At 34.6% G+C, this 9,905-nt stretch overlaps 1 pseudogene; it reads right to left on the bottom strand.

Annotated features, from left to right (window-relative positions):
* Positions 1-313: 313 nt before the first annotated feature.
* Positions 314-7,573, bottom strand: LOC133784121 (potassium transporter 10-like; annotated as a pseudogene).
* Between the last annotated feature and the right edge of the window lie 2,332 nt (positions 7,574-9,905).

Here is a 9,905-nt window from a genome sequence, read left to right as displayed (position 1 = left end):
GTCAATTAGGATTAGTATCTTTTCCCTCACATTCAAGTCTGGCTGCAGAATTTAAACAATTGTATCCGACAAGTTAGATTTACTAGGAATGCATAGGAGAGATTCACAGTGAAAGGACAAGTTAAAATGGCATAGGAGTTCAATATCTTCCCCAATTTAGTTGAAGCAACTGCTTATGAGCAAATAAAAAGAAAAGGCCAGTTAATGAGAACACAAAATAGTAGCACCACAAAATTGCAATATTTAACTTTTTTATTTCTGTATTAGCTATTTATTTCCCTTTTGTAGAATAAATAAAAGAGATCATGTTGGACTTCACATTAATCAATATCTGAAACCAAAGTTAAAAATAATCACCTCAATTAAAGTAAGTCCAAATGGCTCAATGAAGGCTGGATTTATGAAAACACCCTACCAAAACAGAGATACTCAAATCAGGTTGAAAAACATACCTCCTAGATAAAAGAAGTGATAGATTTCAGGGACACACGCACACATATCCTACTCCAGGCACACGAACAAGCCCTAAACTAGGACCAAGTCCAAGAATCCATGCCATTGAAATCTTACTATGCATCTCAATCTCGTAGCGTCTCAGGGTACCATAATGTAATATATACATGATGGCGAAGAATACTGCTGATATCACGAGAGGAACCCACCCGCCTTGATTAACCTTGAGGACTACAGTGGAGAAGTAAGTGCACTCCACTGCTAATGATAAGACAGTGAAGATCAAGATAAGAATCCAATGGCAACGCCACACTAGTATCATCACTAAAATCATGAGAAAGGTTGTCACCAACATGACTATTACAACTGCTGTCCCTGTTGTAAAATGCAGAATTCAAATTACCGAAGTCAGTCCCTACGTTTTTCAGGAAAATCGAAATGTTAGCATGGCTCTCACGTACAAAAACAAAATGTCAAAATTAAGATTACTACGATGTGCATGTATATACTGCTGCCCTGTCTGAATTAGATTTTCCAAAAAGTTATGTTCTAATCACTTCACTGGATACAGCTTGGGGAAGTAGATTCTAATGCAAGTCAATAAGAGATGTTGAAAAAAAAAACAATTTGAGATGTCAGGGACAATAACTTTTATTTGGGCCCACCTAGGAACATACTGCCTTTTGAGAGAAGAGAAAAGGCTGACCCAAAAATCCATGTAAAAGTGAGAACATCAATATTTGTCAAGTGATGAGATAAAAATGGTATGATGAGGAAGAGAATCTTAAAGAAAAAGAAAATTTTAAACAAACAAATAATGACCCTTTGAATGACTCTTTACCCTGTCAATGTGGTGCAACTAATGCACAAGCACAACATTCATGTTATGTGAGCAGTCCGCCACCAAGGGAAAAAAAATAAGGCTAAGGAGAACACTAAATCTAAATGGACTTTTAGAGAATCATTTTGTTTATGCTACCGCTTTTAATAAAAGGTATATACAAATGTCTCCATGATTATATGTACATATAAATCATAAGCTTACGCTACATGTGGATCTACAAATATATGCACAATACCCATTGGTATGAAATCACCATCCAAACGCTAATACTATAAATAGATTAAGACTATCAGGAGGGTATATTTTATGCTGTGATGGGAAAATGACACAAGGAATCATAAGGATCCAATTTACATCTGGAATATAAACCTGATTCAGGAACCTTTTAGATGTATGCACAACTTTGACTCTTGGAAAACAGCCAAGAGCAAGAGCCTGCTTGATCAATGAGAAAGTTGCAGATATGGTGGCCTGACTTGCAACCACAGCAGCTACAGTTGCAATAACAAACACTGGCCAATATATGCAATCTGCAAAACCAATAATGAAATAATCTTTATAAGCACGCTGACTAGTACAAACCTACAATACTATAAATTCTCTTCCTTCTTTTTCCTTTTTACTTTGTTTTTTTCTTTCTAGAAACACACACACACACACACTTCCCAACACCCAACTCAATCATTTTCCTGATCAATATTAGTGGATAACATAGAATTTAATTTTTTTTGACAATGAAAAGGAAATCGATTTTATGGTTGTTGAATAAAATGTTGTTGGCAAGTAGACCGCCCATTTTTCACCTTTACCACTATTCTAGAGATTAAAGGTTGCGAGAACCAAAATTTAAATATTGAGAAACTAACTTCAATGAGCAATGACCTATGATATGTACTCTTCGTGTTGTGACGAACACAAGAAGCAAGATTTTATTAAATGCCTCTAAAGAAAGTACGATAAGAGTCTGTACTAATATTTGCATGATAAAACACGAAATTGCAGAACCTAGACTTCCTGTTCTTTAATTTTAAAAATTAAAAGTAAAATGAACCTGGAATAGAATGATAGAAGGCACCAACTATGTGATCTGAATAGTTCATAAGGTATGCTGCTTGTCCAGAGTAGGCTAAAAGAAGGCAAGGAGATACAACTACAGTAAATGCAATTTGTATAGATGAAACTGGAAAGTGGGATAGGTTAGCAAAAAGTGCTTCGGTTCCTGTATATTGTACAGAATAAACAGTCAGGATTTTTTTATTTTAGTTTCAAGGACCAAAATTAGGTTTGGAAAGGAGAAACACATCAACTGCAAGAAACTTTAGTTTACCTGTTATACTGAGCATAATGCCTCCTAGAGAATTCCAACCATCTCTCTTTCCCCTTTTAAAATACCGGTATATGTACACAGGTGAAAAAGCTTTCAAAACGCTGCTATCATACTTCCATATGTTGTATATGCCAATTCCTCAAATTAAGAGAAACCAAAGAAGCACAATTGGAGCAAAAATCCAACCAACTTTATCTATACCATGGTGTTGAATGCTAAACAAAATGGCTAGGACAATAACAGCAACAAGTACAACTATGTCTGACACGGAAACAAAATAAATTTCAGAATTGGAAAAGATAGAATTGCACCAAATAATAGAAAATATTCAAACTCGGATGAATGTAGATACCATTACTTATCATGGGGTGGCCAACATTAATCCCACCAATAGCTGACAACACTGCAAAAGAACATTACAGTTAAGTATCTCATAAACATTACATTTTTTTAATAGAAAAAGTATCTTCTAATTGAACCAAGAAAGTTTGACTTGTTTGAAAGGGTAGGAAGGAGATCATCAATAAGTATAGTCAAGTGAAACGCTTTGAAAGGTGGCCTATGGAATAGTGTATGTATATGGGGCAGAATGGGCATGGCTATACAAATTGTCACTCTTGTGGTCCTTGAAAAGCTGTATGGTATATATGGCAGATTTAATAGCAAAGGAGCTTTCAGGGAAAAAGTAAAAGGCCGCAAGCTGACAGCTGGTACTATGATTGGACAACACTTTTATATCAATTTCTTTTTATAAATTTTGGTCAAGAGACAAAAAGATTAGAAGGAATTAAGTGAAGGTATCCTTAAACAGTTATTAAAATGGGTTTCTGCTCTCTCCTGAAGAGAATCAGAACAAAGAAATATAGACCTGAAACGACTGGAGTCAAAATTCCATCCCCAATTACCATACAAGAGCCAATAAGGACAAGAATAAGCATTGTGTTCTTCATAAATGCATATCCCTCCAACCACCTCTTGGTTCTTGCGGCAAATGAGTGTTCACTAAATGTAGAACGGCTATATGTTGTAAGTTCCAAATCACTTCGGTCTTGATTAGGAATAGTTCTCAATTTTGCATGTCGGCAGAGTAATGAATAGATAGCAAAAGTTCCGCTTGCATAACGAGTAAGTTGCTATGTAATTGATTATCAAACAAGCAGATGATATCAAAGGGGCATAATATTCGGGGAAAAAAACAAACAGAGAGCATACCTGTCTTACAAGGAATATCTATGTTTATAGAATTGTTAATAATTTGATAAAGTAAATCTAAACTTTTGTAGAAGCCAAAGGCTGACACATTGAAAAATTGCAGAAGAAACTAATCCAAGATCTAATTATCTTGCCTTGGTAGCAATATTACATATAGAACAGAAATAATTATTTCTAATGAACAAACTTACAAGAAAACCTTGTTCTTAATTTATCCAAACAAGTTCATCAAATTAGACCTCTTAAAAAATTCTCTTATTCCTTTCCAACCAAATTTCCCATAAAGTAGCAAAAACAGACCAATTCCATGAAACCAGAAATTTGTATATCCACGAAACACAAATTCATACAACATCCCTTTCATATTTTTATTTTTTCAAGAAAACTCTCCCATTAATCAATTTCCATAAGCAGAGATGACCTGTTCATAAAGCCCCTTTTCACATTAAAAATAATTTTAAAAAATTCAAATTTAAAAAATACAAGAGAAAATCTACAGTAATACAACCTACCACCTTTTTACAGATTAAAAATAATTAAAAAAATTCAAATGGCTTCAAAAGTACAAGAGAAAATATACAGTAATACTATCCAGACCATTGCATATTAAATGACATAAACACTCGATAGTAATGCATTCTAACTGGAAATTTAATCAACCATAATTTAAACGACAGAAACAGGGAATTTAATTTTGTTGTTGAATATTTTGGCAAGTTTTTACATTGGGGAATCCTTTCTAGATAAAAAATTGTTGGACATGTGAAAATTCTGGGCTTTTTATCCTTGTAAATCTTAGTCTGACATTAATATTCTTTGGCAATCTCCTTATTTTTATTAGCATTTTAATACCATCCATTCCAATCAGAGTTGACGCTTTTGTTCGGCTAGTTTATTATAAGACTAGTACTTGTGAACTAGTTTGCATTTAACCCTCTCACCTTTGTGGTGTGTTTTGTATAAACATAACTGAAACATTGGATCATCTGTTCAGCATTGCAGCAAAGCTAGATCATTATGATGTGAATTTTTGAATGAAGTTGATTATGTTGGGTATTACCTAAAATATGTGAGACAGTATAGATGGAGAACCTATATGTTTTTGGTAAAAGCGAGATCGTGGCTGTAATGTGGAACAATGTGATGATGCAGCTTTTGAGGTCATCAAAGATATGATATCATTGTAGAAAAGGATTAGGTTATCAACTTACCATTGAGCTTCAGTAAATGAAATTCAAGGATTTTCTCCTTTCTCTAATTACTCTTACTTGGACTAATATTTTTTTTAGTGGTGTTAGCTTTGTTTGGTTTCTTTAAATAGAGTTTAAGTTTTTTCGATTTCTTGTATTTAAAGATACTACATCACATTCTTGTAACTATAAATACATAATTTTTGAAATTTAATGAAAGTTTTGTTTCTTATGAAATACTGTAAAATACATAAACAACATCTAGATTATCATATTTCTTCTTTGAAACATAAATACTTAAATCCCTGTTTCTTTGTATCTTCATTTTTCAATCATGCTATTCACAAATAATCCCTGTTTCTTTGTATCTTCATTTTTCAATTTATTTTAACAAGAAATATATAAAATTTATATGCAAGCATTAGAAGATTAACTTCGGCAAATCAACTTTCCAGGTTGAGAACACTTTACCTTGACCATTATCATTTGCTCTACAAACAATTAGCACATACTTGAGAAGCGGAATAAGAGTAAGCTAGTATATTATCAAAGATAAAGCTCCAATCAAATCTTCTGGGTCTTTAATTCCATCAGGGAAAGTGTTGTAGAAAACATACAACGGAGATGTGCCTAAATCTCCATATACCACTCCAAGGCTCTGGAATGCAAGTTGCACAAGCATTACTGCTGAAAGCTTCTGGACAAGACAGAACAAAACCAAATCAACAAAGGAACTAAATACGTAGCATCACATGCTAAATTTCTATAAATTTTTGTTTACTCTCATGGCTAGTAGTTGGCCATTTTTAATGCATCGCACAAGAAGATTAAAGTAGAACATACAAATCAACAATAAAATTTTGAGAGAAGCGTATTTCTACATTCTTTCTATGAAGTAAGATGTGCACAAATAACGTCTAGCTCAGAAGTGAAAAATACAGAAGTATCAGTGATAATATTTTCTAAACAAAACAAAAACAATTCAGTAAAGGAACCATGCAACTATCATAATATGCTCAATTTCATCAAATTCATTAATCTCATTGCCCGCCATTTTCAGAATACATCCCACAGTAAATTAAAATAGGGCCTAGAGAATTGTAATCTACCCTGAGCACAAGAATACAACTATATTGCAACAATCCCTTCTATATCGGTAATATCCATTTTGACGATTTCCCATATTGTGAGAAAAATCCAAGGCTTTTGAAGTAAACATTTTGCCAGGTATCATGAGTTTGACTTTGATAGGTATTTCAAAAGGATGAAAGACTAAGAGAAAGAGATCTCCAAGAACAAGAAACAAGTATACCTTTTCTGTGCACATGTTTTTAAGCTTTCTAGCCTCTTCGACCATGGGTTGATCAAGCTTCTGATCTATAGTCCACACAGTACCATTTCTATCAGGACCTTGATCAGTCGTCATATTTGTAGCCATTTTCAACTTGATCATTCAAACTATTCCTCAGAGTTCAACCAATTCACCTCTAAGTTTTTTTCTTCATCAATACTTCGGTTGTGCCATCAGCTTTCTACATATATTGAAAGCCATAAAACTCAACAAGTTCAAATCAAAAGGGTTAAAGGAACAACTTTGAGCTAAATGTTAACCTATAAAAAAATTATATGGAGATTTTCCTTGTTCAAATTACAGACCAAGGTAAATTACAGCATAAAAGGATTGATAATGTAAATATTGGACAAAAATAATCAACCACACCTTTAGAAATTGTAAATACTCGTGATGGTCAATAAATGATAAAGACATGGAATTTACTAGCATTCAATAAGCTTGAATAAAGGTAACACCATAAATTGGCTGATCAAGCAAATAAAGAATAAATCTAAAGGAATTAAGGAATGGAAAGCATCAAGATGCCAACTATGAAAATTTCTCAGCTCCAAAATTAAAATGAAATTACTTTCACCTATAAAAAAATTCCTCACATTTTTTGAAAAGCTAAACCAAAGCTTGGAACCTTTTAAGAACCCCCAAGACCGCTTGGTCCAATTTCAAAAAAACTCAACTAAAAAAAAAACTGAAGAGCTTAAAAATGCAGTGACACTGTAAAGAAAGGAAAGAAAAAAAATGTAACCTGAACAGTGAAATTCCCAAATGGGTTTCACCTAAAGCTATACATAACACATCAGAGCACAAAAGATCAAGAAAACACAATAAAGAAGATGGAAAAAAAATGAAAGCCCAGTAAAGAAATTGACATACCCATGAAGAAAAAAGGCGAGGAAGTGAAAACCCAGATCCTGAAAAAATGGTTCTTCGGGTTTTTCATAATTTTAGACGACATAGAAGAATAAATAGTGAAGTTTGAATAAAAGGGTTGTTGAGTGATGCTCTGCTTGGTTGTGTAGACGAAAAAAAAAAGAGAAAGAAAGAGAAGCTGAGAAGCAAGAAAGAGAAGCTGAGAAGCAAAGAAAGAGACTAGGAAACTAGAAAGAAAGAGAAGCAAAGAGAGGCAAAGAGACGAAAGAAAGAAAGAGAGGCAAAGAGACGAAACCAGAAATTAGGGATTCAATGGAGGCTTAGGGGTTCGGAGGCTAAGACTAGTTTACTGTGTGCTTCCGTGTCTCTTATTTTCATTTGGCGCCTAGTTATATATTTCATATGGCGCCAAATGAAATTTCACATATGGCCGTGTGTTTTTTTAATTGCTTATTAATAGCACTTTAAAATAAGTTTTATTTTTTAATGTAATATATACTAAAAATTGTTGTAGTGTGCATATATTTTTTAAAAGAGTGTTAGGGTATAAGATGGAGATGCGTGGAAAATTACCAAAACTCTAAAATCTTTACCTTTGTTCTCACTAATCATCAACAAGCCTCATATCTTGAGATCCTCCTAGAACCACCTCTCTTGAACCCTAGGATACAATATCCATGCCATGCATGTCCATTAGAATCACACGCATGCATATCCACCCATTAGGGTTTCAGATTTGAAGAAGAAGAGAAACAAAGTAACAATGTTTCAGACTTACTTGTACACTAGTCTTCCTTGAGCTTCTCTTCCTTCAATGGAGAGTGAGTGCCTAAGCTTGAGGAGAGAAAATGGCACCCATGGAGGGTAGAGAGAGAGGGATCTTGGTTTTGGGGAGAGAAATGGAGGGAGTTCCTTTTTGTTTTCTCGAGGAAAAAGAAGGAAATTAAAAAAATAATAATGATTGGATGTGTAAAAAGGAATGATTGGAGATTTAGCCAATGAGTGAGGTATCCTCTTACTTTTCCTAGGTAGGTGTCATAGACACTTGAGTACACTAGAGCATAACCTAGCTGCCATCACACCCTCTCTCCTCCTTTGAAAATGACTAAAATGCCTTTGCCCCTTTAACACACTTCTAATGCACTCAAGGGTTTTTTGGTAATTTCACTCTCCAAATTTAACCAAAATTTTACCCTATAGTTTTTAAATATCTCCAAGCTAAAATAAAAAAATGTGACCAAAAAATAAATTTTGTCACATAACACATAATTTTGGTAATTTACTCAAATTGACCAAAATGCCCTTAGAGGCTCGGGCAAGAATTTCCATTCTTAAACCCGGTAGATTGGAATTAAATCCTCAATCAATTTTTCTTAAATTTACTTGCTCGACTATACAATCCCAGTTTCCAAATATTTTTATGCCATAGTATTCCTCATTTTACCTAATCCGAGATTTTTCCATTATTAGGGTTTGCCCCTCGATTCAAGACCAATTTTCTTTGCATAGACCTAACCCATTTATCAAATTAGCATAGCGGCTATAAATTCACGAAATAACATAATTTCACATAATATTATTTATCGAAATAATATTTCACAAAATTCTTCACCTGCTCCAACCGGCTACTAACGGTGTTCAAAATACGGGATGTTACAATACCTACAATTTATAGAAGTTTGGTCCCCAAAACTCAAAACAGATGGTAGTACCGCTCTCGCCTCTCGACTTTCATCTCTCAGGTCACCTTTTCAATGTCGTGGTTACACCACTGCACCTTTACCAAAGGTATTATTTTGTTCCTTAACTCCTTGTCCTTCCGATCCAAAACCGTGACCGGTTTTTCCTCACAGCTTAGCTGAGGATCTATGCTAAGTTCATCGTAACTTAGCACATGAGTGGGGTCGTTCATGTACTTCCATAATGTTGACACATGGAATATATCGTGAACTCTAGAGAATGCAAGCAGAAGGGCTAGTTGGTAAGCTGCCTTTCCAATGCGTTCTAGAACCTCAAACAGTCCTATGTATCTAGGGCTTAGTTTGCCCTTTTTCTCGAACCTCATATCTCCTCTCAGTGGAGCTATCTTTTACAGTACCTTGTCCCCAAATTCAAATTCTAATGGTCTCCGACGATGATCGACATATTTGCGTTGTTGATCTATAGAGGTCTACAACCTTTGACAGATTGATCTAATGTCTTTCGTAGCTTGGTCTACCTCTTCTGATCCCAAGAATTTCCTCTCACTAGTCTCATTCCAGTGGATTGGAGATCAACACTTTCTTTCGTATAGTGCCTCGTACAGAGCCATCTTGATCGATTCATGGTAACTGTTGTTGTAGGCGAACGCAATTAATGGAAGTTTCATACTCCAAGAACCTTGAAAATCTAGCACGCAAGCTCTCAACATATCTTCCAAGGTCTGAATCATTCGTTCGCTCTGGCCATCCATCTGTGGATTGAAGGCAGTACTAAACTTGAGTTTAGTTCCCAATCCCATTTGCATTCTTTGCCAAAACGCGGAGGTAAATAGTCCATCACAATCGGACACTATAGAGATGGGAACCCCATGTAATCGCACTATCTATGCAATGTACAAGTCTGCCAACTTATCTGCACCATCTGTTGTCTTAATGGGTAAGAAATGAGTGGATTTTA

Source organism: Humulus lupulus, chromosome 6 (genome assembly GCF_963169125.1).
Source record: "Humulus lupulus chromosome 6, drHumLupu1.1, whole genome shotgun sequence".
Lineage (NCBI taxonomy): Eukaryota > Viridiplantae > Streptophyta > Magnoliopsida > Rosales > Cannabaceae > Humulus > Humulus lupulus.
The sequence above is the reverse complement of the archived record's forward strand: the minus strand, read 5'-3'. Positions and strand labels throughout refer to the sequence as shown.